The sequence below is a fragment of the Erithacus rubecula genome (genome assembly GCF_903797595.1).
Source record: "Erithacus rubecula genome assembly, contig: scaffold_179_arrow_ctg1, whole genome shotgun sequence".
Lineage (NCBI taxonomy): Eukaryota > Metazoa > Chordata > Aves > Passeriformes > Muscicapidae > Erithacus > Erithacus rubecula.
The window spans coordinates 71,884-89,616 of record NW_027636130.1 but is presented as its reverse complement, the minus strand read 5'-3'; the positions used below and the strand labels follow the sequence as shown (position 1 = coordinate 89,616).

At 48.9% G+C, this 17,733-nt stretch overlaps 1 protein-coding gene across 1 annotated transcript in view; it reads right to left on the bottom strand.

Moving 5' to 3' along the window:
- The window catches only part of LOC306815654 (class I histocompatibility antigen, F10 alpha chain-like), a gene marked incomplete at its 5' end in the record, with an annotated part of 136,447 nt that overhangs the window by 61,154 nt on the left and 57,560 nt on the right, over positions 1-17,733 (bottom strand).

Below are 17,733 nucleotides of genomic sequence, written 5' to 3'. Positions count from 1 at the left end.
CCTTGTGCCCTGTGAACCTCCTTTTCTCCAGGATAAACAACCCCAGCTCCCTCAGCCACTCCTCACAGGACCTGTGTTCCAGACCCCTCACCAGTCTTGTTGCCCTTCTCTGGGCACACTCCAGCCCCTCCATGTCCTTCTGAAATTGGGGGTCCCAGAACTGGACACAGCACTCAAGGTGCTGCCCAACCAGTGCTGAGCACAGGGGAAGAATCACTGCCCTGGTCCTGCTGGCCACACCATTCCTGACCCAGGCCAGGAGCCATTGGCTTTCTTGGCACCTTGGGCACACTGATGGCTCATGTCCAGCCTGCTGTCCATCAGTGCCCCCAGGTCCCTTTCTTCCTGGCCACTCTCCAGCCACTCTGCCCCCAGCTTGTGTCGCTACAAGTGTTGTTGTGGCCCAAGTTCAGCACCCAGTATTTGGTCTTGTTAAACCTCACGTTGTTGGATTTGGGCCCTGGATACAGCTTGTTCAGAGCCCTCTGCAGAGCCTTCCTACCCTCCAGCAGATTTCATACTCTCATACCCAGCTTGGTGTCATCTGTACGTTTGCTGATGATGCACTCAGTGCCCTCATCCAGATCATCAATGCAGATATTGAAATCCACACTGGCTGGTTCTGATCCCTCAGCCATCCTGTAGGTGGCCTGTGATGGCTCTCAAGGTGATCTGTTCCATCACCTTGCTGGGCACTGAGGTCAGGCTGACAGGCCTGGAGTTTCCCCGATCCTCCTTCAGCCCTTCTTGGGGATGGGCTCACATTGGCATCTCCAGTCCTCTGGGACCTCCCTGGTGAGCCAGGACTAATGGTAGATGATGGAGAGCAGCTTGGGGAGCTCACCCAGCATCTCCCTCATCCCCCTGTGATGGATCCCATCTGCTCCCAGAGACACTTGTGAGCATCAGAGTGGCTCAGCAGATCCCCAGCTGCTTCCTCCTGGATTAACAGGGGACTGTTTTGCTCTCTTTCCCCATCTGTCCCCTCAGGAGAATGCTTGTCCTGAGGACAACCTGTCTTATTGTTGAAAACTGAGGCAAAGTAGGCGTACCCCAAACAGATTCTGACCACCACATCTCCCACCAGCCCTTCTCTGTTTGTGAAAAGCAGGAGACAGAGCTTTCCTGGTGAGTGGGAAGAGAAGGAAACCTCCCCCAAGGTGCAGCCTGGAAGGTTCAGCCTGCAGGTGAGGAAACAGCAAAGTCCCTGCCAGGGCAGAATGTTGGTGGCCGAGGTGTCCCAGCTGAGGCTGGGTCATCCCATGGCTCTGTGTGCCAGGAGCCGGCAGCGCTGGGTGCAGGGAGCCCAGGGAGGACACAGCAATGCTGGGCTGAGAAATGCTGGGGTGACAGCAAGATGGGAGTGTGCAGCTGGCCAGGGCAGAGGAGCAGCACGCACAGGGGCACAGGCTGCAGGAGAGATGGCCAAGGGCTGGGCAGGGCTGGTAGGGCCAGAGGCACCCAGGCCTTTGTGCTCTGGGCTGGGCAGCACCTCTGGAGCCCCACAGGAGGAACTTTCCTTGCAGGGGCTGCACTTTGCTGCTGCCTTGGCCCTCCCTGAGCAGGCTGGCAGGGCTTGCAGGGTGATGCCATTTGTCCTTGCTGCCCCTTCCATCCCAGTGCCCCAGGAACAGCCCTGAGCCACCCATGACGGACAGGCCCTGCTGGGCCAGGCCTGGGCTCAGCCCTTGGCCTTTCTGCTGCCCCCAACCAGCCCAGGCCTTGCTCAGCATTGCAGTTCCTGCTCACAGCCTTGGGCTCCTGCAATCCTGCCCTCAAGGATCTGCTCTCACCAGTGCCTGGGGAGCCTTTGGCAGTCCCTGCCCTCAGTGGGGCCACTGATGCTCCAAGGGACTTGGAGTTTTGCTTCTGAGTTCTGGATCAGCTTCTTCAAGCTTCTCTCAGTGCCTGAGGGTCCTGGACTCAGCCCCAAATCCACTGTGGGGCTCATTAAAATAAAGCAAGCCACCAGGAGTTCTTTGTCTTCCTTCAATTGTCTTCAAGTCTCCAGGGCTTGTGCAGCTGCTTGGAGTCAGTTTGGAGTTCTGTTTAAGAGTGTGAAAAATACAGTTTACTGTTTTGGGAGAATTAAAAGATTGAATAAAAAGACAGTAAGAGACATACATATAGCAAAGTGTTAAAATGGCCGGCTGCTTGGCATGCTGCCCAAAGCCCACCACTGCTTTGTTCACACCCCTTTAAATATGTTTTACAATCCATCCATTTGTTACATATTCATAGACCTTCATACATAGTCAACTGTTTCTGGGAACTGTTTAGCATGGCCACGCTTTGTGTCTGCCTTTTTAGTGCATGCATGTTTCTTGCCTTGTGGTTTTATTTTTTTCCTTATCCCTTTTTAATTTGGGTGGTGGTCTAGTCAATGCGTGTTGATAATTGTCTTGTCAGCTGCAGGGGTCCCCATCATATGTTCATGGACTGTTATCTTTGACTAAGCGGGTAGTTTAAGCATCCTATTTCTAAAAAAATCTTATGTCTAACTTTTACTATTAACTAAGAATGTATCCATATAGAAATACTATTTTAACACTATGCATATAGCATTTATCCCAATACTTGCACAGAGCTAACAACATGTTATGCATATATAACAAGAGCAAGATTTCAAAGTGCATCTCTTGACTTTATTTACCTCAGGGGATTAATTTTCTACTTTTCAGTGCAGAGAGAAACTGATAGAAGAATTTGCCAAGGGATCTTGATGCTGAATATTTTCTTAGGAGGTCTGAGCACATGGAAGAAAGAGCCTCTTGCATGGTGACCCCGTTTGGACAACCTGCTCCTCACCCCCAGCCTCACCATGTCATGCTATCTCTCACCTGGGACTGACAACTCATAATATCAAAATATCTTATAAATTTCTCTTTCAAATGAAAATGTTGTTAAATATTAAAACTACAGTTATATTGTTCTTATTTATAATATTATTATTCTATAGTTTTAAAACCTGATATTAAATTTTTATATTAAAACTCTATACATTATCGTAAATCAAAAAAATTATTGGCCATTTGTTCTAAATTACACAATTCCCTTAATTAAATGAGCACTACTGGTTACAAATTTCTCCCTCTTTAAGATAATTCATAATATATGCAGTCATTTTATCATCTTTATTATCATAATTTTCTAAGACAGGGTCAAGGTGGGCACTTTGGGTGAAGGGAGACATTTGTGGGGCACATTTGGGGCAGTTTTGGATCTGGAGAAAGAATTTAGAAGGAGTCTGAGAGACAGGAAGACACATGGAGGCATTGAGTGGGATCTAAGAGAGAACTTAGGGATCCTGAGGGAAGGTCTGGTCTTCATAGTGGCACTTGGGTGTCCTGGAGGGTACTTGAGGTCAGGGAGGAGAATCTGGGGAACTTCGGGGTCCAGGCAGGCACTTCGGGGATTCTGATGGGGCTCTCTGTGGCGCAGGGGATCATGGGAGTTGTAGGCGCAGGTATAATACAGTTTGATGGTGCAGCATCATGGGAGTCGTAAGCGCAGCTGCCATGTCTGCCTGTGGGGTGTGGGGCACGATGGGAGATGAAGTCTCAGCTCCACCAGCACTCTACGGAACCATGAAGCCCGCTGGGAGCTGTAGTCCCAGAAGTGGCTCAGATGTTTAGTTTGGTGGTCCAGGATGGCCCTTGGAGGACACCTTTGCGTCTGAGCTGCGACTTCAAGTGAAACATATATAATTCGGGAGCACTTAGGGGTAGCTTGGGGAGCACGAACCAGGCCCTTTAGGGCGTGGGGCACGGCAGGAATTTTAGGTGAGGGATTGGGTTCTGAGCTGCTCTGAGCTCGTGGGGAATGAGAGAAGATCAATTCGCCCAAGTTGCTGTAAGGGGCATTTATGGTGTTGGGAGCATTCAGGGGATCTGGGGAGGCTTTTATGGATTCCCAAATGGGAGCTGAGGAGTAACTTATGGATCCTTGGGGGTCTGGGGACACTTCTGGGACATATGGGGGGGATTCCAGAGTTCTGTGGAGCGCAGGGCATGACGGGAATTGTAGTCCCAGCTCCAATGGGGCTCTATGGGGCCACGGGGCATGACAGGAGTTAGAGGCAGAAAGGAAAGATGGCGCCGAATCCAGGCACCAACCCCGAAGTACCAATCCCTGTCCTGAACCTCCTTGGTGGCACCTTGGGCTGGCATACATCTGAGGAGTGTCTGTTTTCCACGGGGAGAACAAAGAGATTTAGATAGAACCAAAAATAAGAAAAGAGACACATCCCTCTGTCGAAGTGAAGCTAGTATTCCAAGCAAAGCAGGTGCCAGGTGAGTGAGGACAGACAGGATGGGGTTGGGCAATGTGGACCAAGGTTTTCCACACTAGGTCAGACCACAAGGCACAGCTTCTCTGAGCAGACCAGACCTCCTGAGGAGAGACCCTGGGTCAGTATCAATCACTAGATGCTGCAATCACCTCTACTCCAAAGAGAACAACAATAAAATAAACCCTTTAAAATTAGAATGTGCATTTCTCAGAAGCCCTTTAAAATATTTCTCCACAAGTGAAGTAGGAAAACCTCGCGATGAACTGCACCAGGCCAGTGGGAAATCAAGGCAGAGCCATGGTTTGTTAGGACACCTCTCAAGAATTCAGTCAGAATTGAACTCGCGTATTTCTTAAAGTTTTAATGGGTCTCACTGAGGGATACAACTGAGAAAATGTCCCCAGGTTCCAGTTAGAGGAGGAAATTGAAGGCGGAGGTGAGAGGTGGGGACAAAGAGAGGCCAAGTCTTGGTGCCCTGGGGCACAACAGGGTCTGTACCTCCAAGGGCTCAGAGGAGACACCTTGTCCTGAGGCACTGGGGTCTCCTGGCACAGCCCCAGCAAGGCTGGGCACTGTCACCCCTTGTGCTGCCCTCAGCATCCCCCCACATCCCAGTGGCCTCAGGGATGTGCTGGGACCAGTCCCTGGGGAGCCTTGGTCAGGAATAGCCCTGGGGGCTCCTTCATGCTCCCAGGGACTGCAGTTTTTCCAAGGACTTTGGGTTTTGCTTTTGCCTTGAAGTCTTTGAAAGCTTTGTGCAATCATGGCCTCCAGTTACCCTCTTTAATTAGTCTCTTGAGATCCTTTGTCAGTAACAACACTCAGTGGGGCTCAATGCCTCTAGGTGTTTCAGCTGTCAAAGGTTCTTTGCTTTTCCTTTCTACACTGACTTTCTGAGAACTGACAACACTCAGGCAAAGAAAGGGTTTCAATTTTTTTTTAAGCAATCCATAATTTTTAAGGTTTCCCATTCCAAACAGGCACAAGGTGCCACCAAGGAGGTTCCTCATCCCCAAGGTAGAACCCTGCAAGCAATGTTTGAGACCTTTTCACTCCTTGGTTCCCTGAGGCCTTGCAGTGTCACAAAGGCCCCTTGCTTCCATGAGGTTCTGAACTGTCACAATGGAGATTTGGTTCCATGGGGCCCCACGGTGTCACAATGCTCTTTGTAGTTCTGTGAGGCCTTGATCTGTCACAATGGACCCTTGGTTCCATGAGGTTCATTGGTGTCACCATGGTCTCCTTGGTTCCATGAGGCATCACGATGTCACAATGGACCCTTGGTTCCATGAGATTCCTGCAGCAGGACTTCCCCTGTGGCCCAGCAGAGCTCATCTGTTCTGTCCATCAGCTGGGCCATCACTCAGGGCATCTTCCCCCTCCCAGGAATTGATGAGATAACCCAGGCTGGACATCAGTCCTGTCCTGAGTTCTCTCTGGTGCCAGGCAGGTGGAATTCCCAGCTGACCATGAGCATCTTGCCCTGAGAGCAGCTGAAGGGAGATAAGCCTTGAATTCCTGAGTGACACACACTTCACTTTACAAACAATAAAAGCCACACAAAATTTTCACAAAGCAGAAGTCTTCTGCATAGTCCCTGCAAACAGACAGGGCTTCTCTCCCAGTTCTGGATGCATCTTGGTGGTTCCTTTTCTGGAAGCTGAGTGAAAGGGCTCCATGTGCACTCCCTCATCAATTTGGTGGTAGGTTACATTGACTCCCTATCTCTGCTATTTCTTCACTAGCTGTGATATAGGTAAGTTTATTGTGCACTGTGTTTGTATCTACCTGCACTTCTTTTATATATCCTGTACAGTAAGTAGTCCATTTAAAGATTCTTGTCTGTTTATGTTGAATCCATTTAGTAAATAATTCATTTTAAAATAGATCTAATCAGCCATGGTAAATAACTTGTGAGCAAGAGCAATTTGGGCTGCAGGCCTCCTGAAACAGAACTACTGCCAGAAACCTGAGCATAAGGCAGCACTTGTCTAAGATTTGATTCCATTTGTAACATATTTCATTTAAGAACAAAAAGAGGGAAGATCTTTTCTTTTCCACATTTATTCCTTTCCTGTTTATACACTGATATCAGCAATCTCCAGTTGACATAGATCCCCAGCACCTCCTAATGGAGTCTGAATAGATATGAAAATCAAGATGCTTTATGGCTGACCATCAATCACACTTTGTCCTTACCCCCACCCCACCATTTCCCTCATCCAACCCCTGGCACTCAGAGCAGTTTTGTGCCAATCTGAGCTTCCTCCACTCCAGGCTGTGCCTGCAACTCTCAGCTCCATGGCACTGGCTCCCACCTGCTTTCCTTGCAGAAGGAAATGCTCAAGACACAGAAGGATGTTCATTTATTTTCAGGAAACAAACCAAGGGAAGACACAGCTCCATAAAAAACAAAGCTCATTCCTCTACTGGATATTACATCCTCTTTCCACAGCAGACAGTCTCAGAGCAATGGAAAACACATTCTGTGCCCAGCACAGATTCCAGTATGCTCCAAACCCTCCCTGCCCCGATTCTGTCCAGATTTGCTCTTTGCACACACGAGTAACATGCTGAAGTCACGACCTCCCTCCCATGCCCAGAGGAAGGAAAAGAGCGAAAGTGGCTGCAGAGCTCTCTTGTGCACAGTTACAGCTGCACTAATGCCAATGTTCTGGGCTCACAATAGCTTGATCCAACACGCTCTACTGCATCTGTTCCCTGGGTAGAAATCTGGGTGGGTGTCCAGGCCCAAGGAGTGCTGGGCATTGGAGCCACATCCAGGGGTGTCCCCAGGGCTCAGGATTGGGGCCAGGGCAATTAAATCTCTTTCTTGCTGATCTGGACGAGGCCATCGAGGGCACCCTCAGTCAGTTGCCAGGTGAGCCCAGGCTGGCTGGGAGTGTGGCTGTGCTGCAGGGCAGGAAGCTCTGCAGAGGGATCTGCACGGGCTGGAGCCATGGGCCCAGGACAATTGGATGAGGCTCCCCAAGGGCAAAGGCCGTCTCCTGACCTGGGCTCACAACCACCCCAAATCCCTGGCTGTGCCCTGCCCCTGATACCCACAGCCTGTCCTGTTTCCTTCATCCCTGCAGTGCCAGGGACTTTCTGGGACAAGGGAGCTCTGCTGTGGGGATGGAGGGCAGTGCAAGGGCCATTACTGCAGTGGGAACCACAACTCATCAGGTTTGTCTCCTTTGGGGTCAGTTTGGGTTTTTGGTGAGACTCAGAGGCATAGATAGGTTTCTCTTCATGGCCAACATAAAAATGTAACAATGATATAATTCCATAAACATCACCATTTCCCCTCAGCTCTGTGCAATGTATCTGATGTGTCCTATGTGGGAAGATAGTTTGTAAGGATAGAATAGAAGGCAATCTTTCGTGATGAATTACAGTTGTACTGTTTCTGGGAAATGAAAACAGCCTTGCCTGCCCAATGAGCATTGGTATTCTAAAAGCGTGGGCTAGCTAGTCAAGGGTGAGTTACAGATGCAGTTAGAGCTTGAGACCCAGAGTCTGCTGCAGTTTGGGATGGAGTCTGCAGGCTGTGCTGTGAAGAGGAAGGGGCATGTTGTTGTGTAAGGGACAGACAAGGTAAGATGCTGTGTGAGGGACACAAAGGGTTAGGTATCCACGTAGGGGACAGGTTGGGGTTAGCCTGTCTTGCAGAAGGAAACTTAGAGACAGGAGAGAAGAAGTCAGTGTTGTGTGGAGCTCCACATGAGGAAAGGGTCAGAGTTGCCTGAAAGAAGTAGTGAAAAGTACTTAATAAAGGACTGATGATAGTGTCAGTCATGTCTGTCTTGATATAATTGCTATATCTGCCATGCACGAGGTATTTATATATGAGTACAGTTTTAGACAAAGACATTAGAAAGGGTGATTCTTTAAGAGAATTAAACAAAATTTATGTATTGACTAATGTGGAATGACCAGAGAACAAATGGAGAAGGAAATCTGGGGGCAATGGGAAGGCCATTGAACCACCTAGTCCAGATGTCCTTAGACATGGCCATTTAAACAGGAGAGGGGGAATCACCCAAATGAAGAGGAATATGAAATAATAGACAGTACAGGGGTAACACAGGTAGATGGGAAGATCAGTATTTCTTCCCCTATCATCAGTAAAATTTCAAGAAATTTCTGTTATCTCCTGGTGGGGAAACTTGGACATTTCTTCAAGTACCCAAATGCCCCAGCTAATGAAATGTGCGTGTGCCCCTTGCAAACTGAACATTCCCTACAGCCCCAGAGGGCTCCTGTCCTGTAAACATCTGCTCTGGCCCATTCCAAAATCAGGATCAGCATTGTCCTGGGATCATCAGGGAGCTGAGGTTGGAAGGGACCTCAGCAAGTCCAACCCGCCACAAACTGTCCCAGACCAAGTGGTTCGAAGCTTGATTTGGTCTGAATTTGAAAACCCCAATGGCCAGGGATGGGGCAGTGTTGAGAATTGGTTAGAAAGCCATGGACACAACTGTGGATATGGCTCGGCTGAGGCCTTGTTGCAAAAGAGCAGCTCCTGCTAAGTAGTAGCTAGGCCTTGCTCTTAAGCAGATTTTGCTGAGCAGCAGTGTTTGCTTTTAAGAGACTTTTGCAAAAGCAATAGAGCTAGCATAATCTGCAGAGTTAGTCGATAAGTAATACATATGTCCATTGTTCAATCAAGGCCTTAACTTCCAGGGAAGCACGTAGCAAGCGAGGTATAACCCTGGAACGGATACTATATAGCAATAAGTATAAGAATAAGGGAAGTAGGAGCAGCGGGATAGCACATATGCTTTTTGGCTAGAAATTCAGTAGGCGTGATTATCTCACACTTGCAATAACCAATAATAAGAGAAGGTGTACCTAGTAAAAACCAATAAGATTGTACTAAAATGAATAATGCTGATTTATGCTGTGTTGGGCTATAAAACTGTCTGATGCTCTCAATAAAGTGGATTATGCTTTATCAATCACATTGATTGGCTGGCTGATCCCCTCGCTATTCCTCCACGAGCAGCTCTGCACCCCTGCAGTGGCGCCCGAACAAGTGGCTTCCGACCCTAAGGCCTTCTACCACAGGGCTCGTTCCACCGCACCATTGGAGGTAAGTGAGTGGGGAAACTCCAAGTTGCAGTGCTTGGAGGGCAAAGATTCCTGTATGCTGGCATACTGCTGGTTTCTGTGCCTGGGTATTCCACATTCCGGAGGCTCGCTGTTCCGATTACGCTGCCATACAGCGTTTCACACGACTGTGGTAAAGGCTGCAATATAAGGTGCGCATGCAAATCAAGTTTTGATTCCTGAGTTGCCCCCTTCATTAGTTTAAAAAAAACTTTTTAAAAAGGGGAAATTAAGGCTAAGCAGACAGAACAAGTGGCTTTTAATTTATTTAAATGCTTTTTAGAAAAGCAAAAGGTGGAAATAGATTTTAAGAAGGACTTAGTAAAGTTATTAGACTATGCTAGGGAGAAAGGATTTTTTATTGCTCCTGAGGAGCTTTTTACAGTTGAGGAATGGAAAAAACTAGGAGATTGTTTAGCTTGGGAGATCATTCGGAAAGATAAGATGGCTAAAAGGCTAGTTCAGCCTTGGCAGGCTATATTTAACTCTTTTGAAGCATATCAGGCAGAGAAAAAAAATTGCTGCTGTTGCGTCCATACATTTAGACGGTAAACCTCTTGCTGCAGAGCGAACTGCACAAGCTGGTATGTATGTTTTTGGAGGAAATAATCTTCCAGATCCACCAACTCTGTCACAATTTACAATGCCACAAAAATCTGTTTCTAACGCAGCTGTTCAGTCTCCTTCTTTAGAAGAGCCCTCTGCCTCTCCCAGGGACATAATGAAACAGCAAACTGAGCAAGTTTCAGATGAGGAAGTTGAGGAAAAAGCAAAGATAAAAGTAGAAATTGAGGCTAGAGATTGGAATAAAATCATGGGGGAAGCAATAGCAGCTGGGGACCAAAATTTTGTTGCAAAATTACAGGGAGACTCAATAGTTGAACAGCAGACATTTCCAGTTACATATTCTCCTACTGCAGAAAGCATGCAGGTAACAATAGCTCCCTTGGATTGGAAGTTGTTAATGCAATTACGTAGTACAGTAAATGAGGCAGGAATACACAGGGAGCCTACAAAACAAGTGCTTAATTATATTTGGGGTTCAGTACTATTGTTACAAGAGGACATGAAAAATGTTTTTCAATTAATTATGACACAATCACAGTTTATGCTATGGCAGGCTCATTTTCAAGCTTTATGTGAAGAAGCTGCACGTATTGAAAGGGCACCTAATGATCCCCTTAGGGGAGTCACAATGGACAGATTTGTGGGAATAGGTCAATTTGCTAGGATAGACGCCCAAGCATTGTTGGGCCCAGATATAGTAAAGGAGGCAATGAGATTAGCTAGGGCTGCATATGATTTAGTTAGAACTGAGAGAGGAGAATTACCATCCTATATGCATATTAGACAAGGTCCACAGGAGTCATTTTCTAGTTTTGTGGACAAGCTTATTGCTGCAATAGAGAGAGCAGGAGTACCCCAATATATGCAGGGACCACAGCTTAAGGAGTGTGTTATACAAAATAGCAATGCACAAGTAAGATCGATAATAGCTACGTTATCAGGTGATTGGACTGTAGTGGATTTGTTAGATCGTATGAGTAAAATTCCACAAGGAACTCAAGCTATGTTAGTTGAGGCTTTTAAGCATTTAACATTAACTCTAAAAGGCAGGCAGTCTCAGGATCAAGCTTTTGCTGTTGCTGCACTTGAGCCATTAAAGCCACATAAATTTCAGACTGCTGACAAGTCTCAGTCCAATGTGAGGTGTTTTCGATGTGGGCGGAATGGCCACATACGAAGAGACTGTCAAACTACAAATGTTTGGTGCCGTATCTGTCAGCGTAACTCACATTCCACAGACGAGTGTGAGGGGATGCGGCACGAAGACACCAACTGCGTACCAAGTCACCCAAGTACCTCCGGTAGCCCCTCCTTGTTGCCTGCCTGCAAACGCCAGCCAGCCACTGCAACAGGTTCCTTGCTCCCTGCTGGTGAACTTCAGCCAGCCTCAAAGAGGGAGCCTCGGCCTGGACTTGGCAACCGCAATAGACATTGTACTTAAAGACTCTAAACCTCTAAAGGTTCCTACTGGGGTTTGTGGACCTTTAATTTTAAATGGACAATCTTATGGAGCTTTATTATTGGGACGATCTTCAACTATTTTACAGGGACTAACTGTTGAGCCTGGAGTTATCTATGTGGATTATACAGGTGAAATTATGATTTTGGTTCCTACACATTTTCCTCCTAGCAGTATTCCTGCAGGAAGCCGCATAGCACAGCTGATTCCACAACAGCAGCTGATTAAGGAGGCCCAAGGACCACTGCAAGGAACTGGTGGATTTGGATTTACAGGAGGTTTGGTATTACTTATTCTTACAATGGATCAGCGCCCTGTTGTGGAGGCTATATTACATTCTGCTCAACAGGAAAGGTGACTTTGAGCCTTATTGGATACAGGTGCTGACATTACCATTGTTGCTTAGCGTCATTGGCCATCTGATTGGCCACTGCAAAATCATCTAGAGGCAGTTGAAGGGGTTGGACATGGATTTTACAAAAATTGGCTACAATTATTTCTGAAAGAGCTGTTTCTCGGAGAGTGGAGGATGTACCCACTGACATTACATTTTTACAGGGAAAAGATCACCTCATGGGTGCTCTCACACAGCTCACAGCGGATCATCAGACGCTTGTTTTGGAATGGCTTTTTACATCTGTGCAACCTAGGACGCAAGGACCTGCTGAGGTACAATATAGGAGTAGAGGTAACGTGTGTGTTATTGCTCCCACAGGACCCATTTGGGTACCCAGCAAATGAATTCGTCTAGTGATTGATGATGGAGGCTGCACCTCCTCCACCTCAGACACAGGAAGAAGAGGAACAAGAGGAGAGAGAGCGACTGAGGGATCATCTGGCAGTACAACCCTTAGTCCAACAACTCAAGAGTCTTCTGAAGAGGAACATTAAGTGGTCAACTCTTTCTGATTTGGAAGAGTTTGCTATTTACCAACCTTCATTATTTGCGGATCAAATTGGACTGGGAAAGAGACAATGTTTAAGCTGTAATAAAAAATGTAAGAGAGGTGCATGGGTATTGATAAAATGTGGTAGATGTAAGGAAAAGTGTTGGTTACATCAAACACACTTATGGCAACCTGTGTGTCTTGTTTGTACTGAAAAGCTGCAACATACTAATTGGCAGCGAGAGGCTTTGGCATTAATTGACACTCATTTTTCCTCAGGAGGTGAACAACGTGATAGCCGGCAACCTTCTCTTGTAACTGTAGGGTATGTTTTTGAAAATTGTAAGAACAGGTATCGATTTTTAGTACCTTGGTGTCTCTTGCTAGCTATCCAATGGATAGAGTGGTTTGCTGCTACAGTAGAACTAAAATCTGTCTGTTCTTGGGATATCCCAGATATTACACGTCACTGTTGTACACCAGAACATAAATGGGATGATGTTATTAAGGGGCATCTTCAGCCTAGATCTAGGCATGGTAATCTTAGAGATGCTAATTACTTCCTTCATCGTGACTGAAGCATGGATACCAACACAACCCAAAACTAATGTGTGGGTTACCCTGGCAAATGAGACTGGACAAGATGCTATATGCCTGTCTTTATCAACACCCGGTAATCCTTTTTCTACATGCTTGGTTGGTATCCCACTTGATTCCTGGCCATGTCCTGATACGCTTTTAGTCTGTAACATTTCAAATCCAAAGAACAATGTTAATTTTGGGACTTATAGGTTCCATATTTAAAGCATGCATTTTTAGATGTTTGTTCCTTGCAATTTTCAATGTTTGCAGAAAAGCATGACACGCATAGCAGAGTCTGTCATGAATCATGCTTTTCTTCTACAAAATAAAAGAGGGGGAATTATTGAGAATTGGCTAGAAAGCCATGCACACAACTGTGGATATGGCTCAGCTGAGGCCTTGTTGCAGGAGAGCAGCTCCTGCTAAGTAGTAGCTAGGCCTTGCTCTTAAGCAGCAGTGTTTGCTTTTAAGAGACTTTTGCAAAGGCAATAGAGCTAGCATAATTTGCAGAGCTAGTCGATAAGTAATACATATGTCCATTGTTCAATCAAGGCCTTAACTTCCAGGGAAGCACGTAGCAAGCGAGGTATAACCCTGGGACGGATACTATATAGCAATAAGTATAAGAATAAGGGAAGTAGCAGCCAAGATGAGCAGCGAGGTAGCACGTAAACTTTTTGGCTAGAAATTCAGTAGGTGTGATTATCTCACACTTGCAATAACCAATAATAAGAGAAGGCGTACATAAACCAATAAGACTGTACTAATATGAATAATGATGATTTATGCTATTTTAGGCTATAAAACTGTCTGATGCTCTCAATAAAGTTGGATTATGCTTTATCAATCACATTGATTGTCTGGCTGATCCCTTCGCTATTTCTCCACAAGCGGCTCCGCACCCCCGCACACCAGAATCAAGGGGCCATTATGACATCATGGGGCCTCCCAGAACCAAGGGACCATTGTGACGCCATGGAGCCTGACTGGAACACGGTGCCGTTGTGACACCGTAGGGCCTCATGGTACCAAGGTGCCATTTTGAACACTGTGGCGTCTAAAAGGACCAAGGGGACCATTTTATGCCCTGGGGCATAATGGCATAAGGGTGTATTGTGACACCATTGGGCCTAACAGAACGATGGGGCTGTTGTGACACTATGGGAGCTCATTACACCAAGGGGCCATTGTAAAAACAAGGGACCTCATGGAACCAAGGGTCCATTGTGACACCATGTGGCCAGTGTGAACCGAGGGGCTGTTCTGACAACATGGCTCCTAAGAGAACCAGGGGAAAATTGTGACACTATGGGGCCCAAGGAATCCAACTGGCATTTGCGACGCCATAGTGCTTAACAGTACAAAGGGGCTGCTGTGACTCCATCAGGCCTCACGGAACGAAGGGGCCATTGTGACACCACAGGGCCTCATAGCACCAAGGGGCCATTTTGAACACCATGGGAGCTTATAGAACAACCGGGGCAATTTAAACACCATACGGACAAATAGAAACAAGGGGACATTTTGACATCATGGAACCTCGTAAAACCAAAATGCCCTTGTGACACCAATGGACCGCAAAAACCAAAATTGAATTGTGACACTGTCGGGCCTATGAGAACCAAGGAGCGATTGTGACACCATGGGTCCTAAGAGAAAAAAGTGGTGTTGTGGCACCATGGGGCCTAACAGAACCAAGTGGCTGTTGTGACACCATTATGTTGCATGGTACCAATGGTCCTTTTGACACCATGGGGTCTGACAGAACTAAGGGACCATAATCACACCATGGTGTCCACCAGAACCCAAGGCCCATTGTGACACCATGTGACTTCATGGAACCAAGGGTTCATTGTGACACCATAGGTCCTCAGAAAACCAAGGGGTCATTGTGACACTTGGGGCCTAATAGACCCAAGGGTGTATTGTGACACCATGGGGCCTAACAGAGCCAAAGGGCCATTGTGACACCGTGAAGGCTCATGGAACCAATGGTCCATTGAGACACCATGGGATCTCATGGTATCAAAAGGTCATTGTGACACCATGGGGCCTCATAGATCCCAGGTTCCATTGTGTCACTATGGGACCTCATGGCACCAAGCAGCCATTTTGACATCAGGGAGCCTCTTGGAACAATGGTCTGTGATGACACCATGGGGCCATACAGAACCAAGGTGCCATTGTGACACCTTGGAACTTAAAAAACTGAGGAGCCATTTTGACATCATGGGCCTCATAAAACCAAGGGGCCAATGTGACATCATGGGACCTCACAGAACCATGGGTCCTTTGTGGCACCATCTGGTATGTCTGATCAAATTGGTCATTTTGACAACATGGACCCAAACAGAACCAAAGTGCCATTGTGACACGAAGCGGGCTCATGGAACCAATGGCCCATTTTGAACACCATGGGAACTCATGGAACCAAGGGGCAATTATTAACACCATGGGGCCTAATAGAATGAAGGGGCCATGGTGACACCGTGGGGTCTCATATAATCAAGGTTGTGTTGTGACACCATGGTGCCCAACAGAGCCAAAGGTCCATTGTGACACATGGGGGCTCATAGACGCAAAGGGCCCTTGTAACACCTAGAAACACATAGAACCTCATGGAATCAAGTGGCCATTGTGACACTTTGGTGCCTCATAGAACCAAGGGGCCATTCTGGAACCATGGGGCCTCTAAGAACCAAGGGGTGATGTAGACACCATGGAAACTAATGAAACCAAGGGCCATTGTGACACCATGAGGTCTAAGAGAAGCAAGGGGCCATTGTGTTACCTTGGGGCCTAAAAAAATCATGGGGCCATTTTGACATCATGGAGTCTCGTGGAACCAAAATGCCATTGTGACACCAATGGACCACAGAAACCAAAGGGGAATTGGTACACCCCGGGGCATAAGATATCCAAGGTGCCATTGTGGCACCATGGATAGCAACAGATAAAAGTAGTCATTATGGCAGCATGGGGAATCACCCCCAGATCTCCCAAATTTCCGTGTCCCCCCAGTTCTCCAGTCCCGGCGCTTTCTTCAGGGCGGTCCCAGGGGGTCCCAGGTGTTTCTCAGAGGGCTCCAGGGGGGTCGCAGCGGGGATCCAGAGGGATCCAGAGGAATTCTCTGGAAATCCCCCTTCTCCCCTCCCCCACCGCGCTGCCTCGGCCACTTTCGCTTCCGCGTCTCAACCCGAGAGACCGAGATCTACCCAGCTACCCGTGACGTCACTGACACTTTGAGTTTCCATTGGCGGGCAGGAAATAGCGGCGCCAATGGCGGGGCCGTAGGCGGCTCTGGGGGCGGGGCCAGCGCTGGGGACGCGGCCAGTTCTGGGAGCGGGATCGCAGCGGAGCAGCGCGATGGCTCCAGCGCTGGGGCTGGTGCTGCTCTTGGGGCTCCTGTGGGGCCTGGGGGGCGCGACGAAAGGTGAGTGGGACCCTCCGATACCGGGACCCCTCGGAACCGCAATTCCCGGGCACCGGGACCCCCCTGAACTTCCATTTCCGGGCACCGGGAACCCCCCAACCCTCCATTCGCGGGCACGGAAACCCCCGAAATCTCCATTTTGGATCCTGTGACCCCCCCCTCAATCCACCTCCCCAGCAGCGGCCCCACCAATGTACCCCCTTATCTGGCACGGAGACCCCCCTGTACCCCCATTTTCAGCTCACCAGCACCCCTTGAACCCCCATTTTCAGGCAGCAGAACGCCCTTGAGCCCCGAATTCCGGGAAGGAAACTCCCCCTTAACACACATTCCCCAGCACGGGAACCCCCGAAGCCCCATTTTTGGGCACGGGGACTCCCCCATACTCCCTTCCCCAGCACCGGGACCCCCCTGCACCCCCTAATCCGGGGCTGGGATCCCCCCGCACCCCCGTCAGTGCTCTGGGACCCCCCTGCACCCCCATTCCCGGCCATCCCCACACCCCAGTTCCGCCCTTTCCCTCGGCTCTTGAACCCCCAGATCTCCCAAATTTCTGCATCCCCCGAGTTCTCCATTGCCGGCGCTTCCTGGGAGGGGCTCCCGGGGGTCTCAGCGGAGATCCAGTGGGATCCGGATGAATTCCCTGGAATTCCCCTTTACTCCCGTCTCGCTTTCGCGTCTCCCAAACCGCGTCCCCGGGATCCGCCCGCCCCTCCCAGCCCAGCCCCCCTTTCCCGTGGCCCAGGGACCCCCTGGACCCCCGTTCCCGCCTTTCCCAGCTCCCAGCTCCCACTTTTCTCAACACTGGGGACCCTTGGAGCCCCTTTGCTGAGCACAGGGACCCCCTGGATCCCCCATCCCGCCTCTCCCAGTCCCTTCCTTGAACCTTGCGCCCTTCCCGACTCTCCCAGTTTCGCTTCCTGATCCTTGGACGCCGCCAGACCCCCCAATCTCTGAGTCCCCCCCAGTTCTCCACTCCCTGCTCGTCCTGCGGGGGGTCCTGGGTGGTCCCCGAGGGGATTCAAGGGAATTCCCAGGGTTTCCTCTGTCCCCTCTCCCTCCTCGCGCTCCCCCGGTCACTTTCGCGTCTCCCAAGCTGCGGCTTCGGGATCGGCCCCGGGACCGGCACCGGGACCCCCTGAACCTCCGTTCCTGGGCACGGGGACCCCCCTGCACTTCCATTTCGGGGCGAGTCCCCCTTCCTGGGCACAGAGACCCCCTTGAGCGTTCATTATGGGGAACGGGAACCCCCCTGTGCCGCTTTCTCCTCTCCTGAAAACCCCATCACCCCGTTATCTGGCACCTGGAATCCCCTGAACCCCCATTCCCGTGCACGTAATCCCCCTTGAACCCCATTTCTGCTCTCCGGGACCCCCCTGAACCTCAATTTTCAGACACAGGG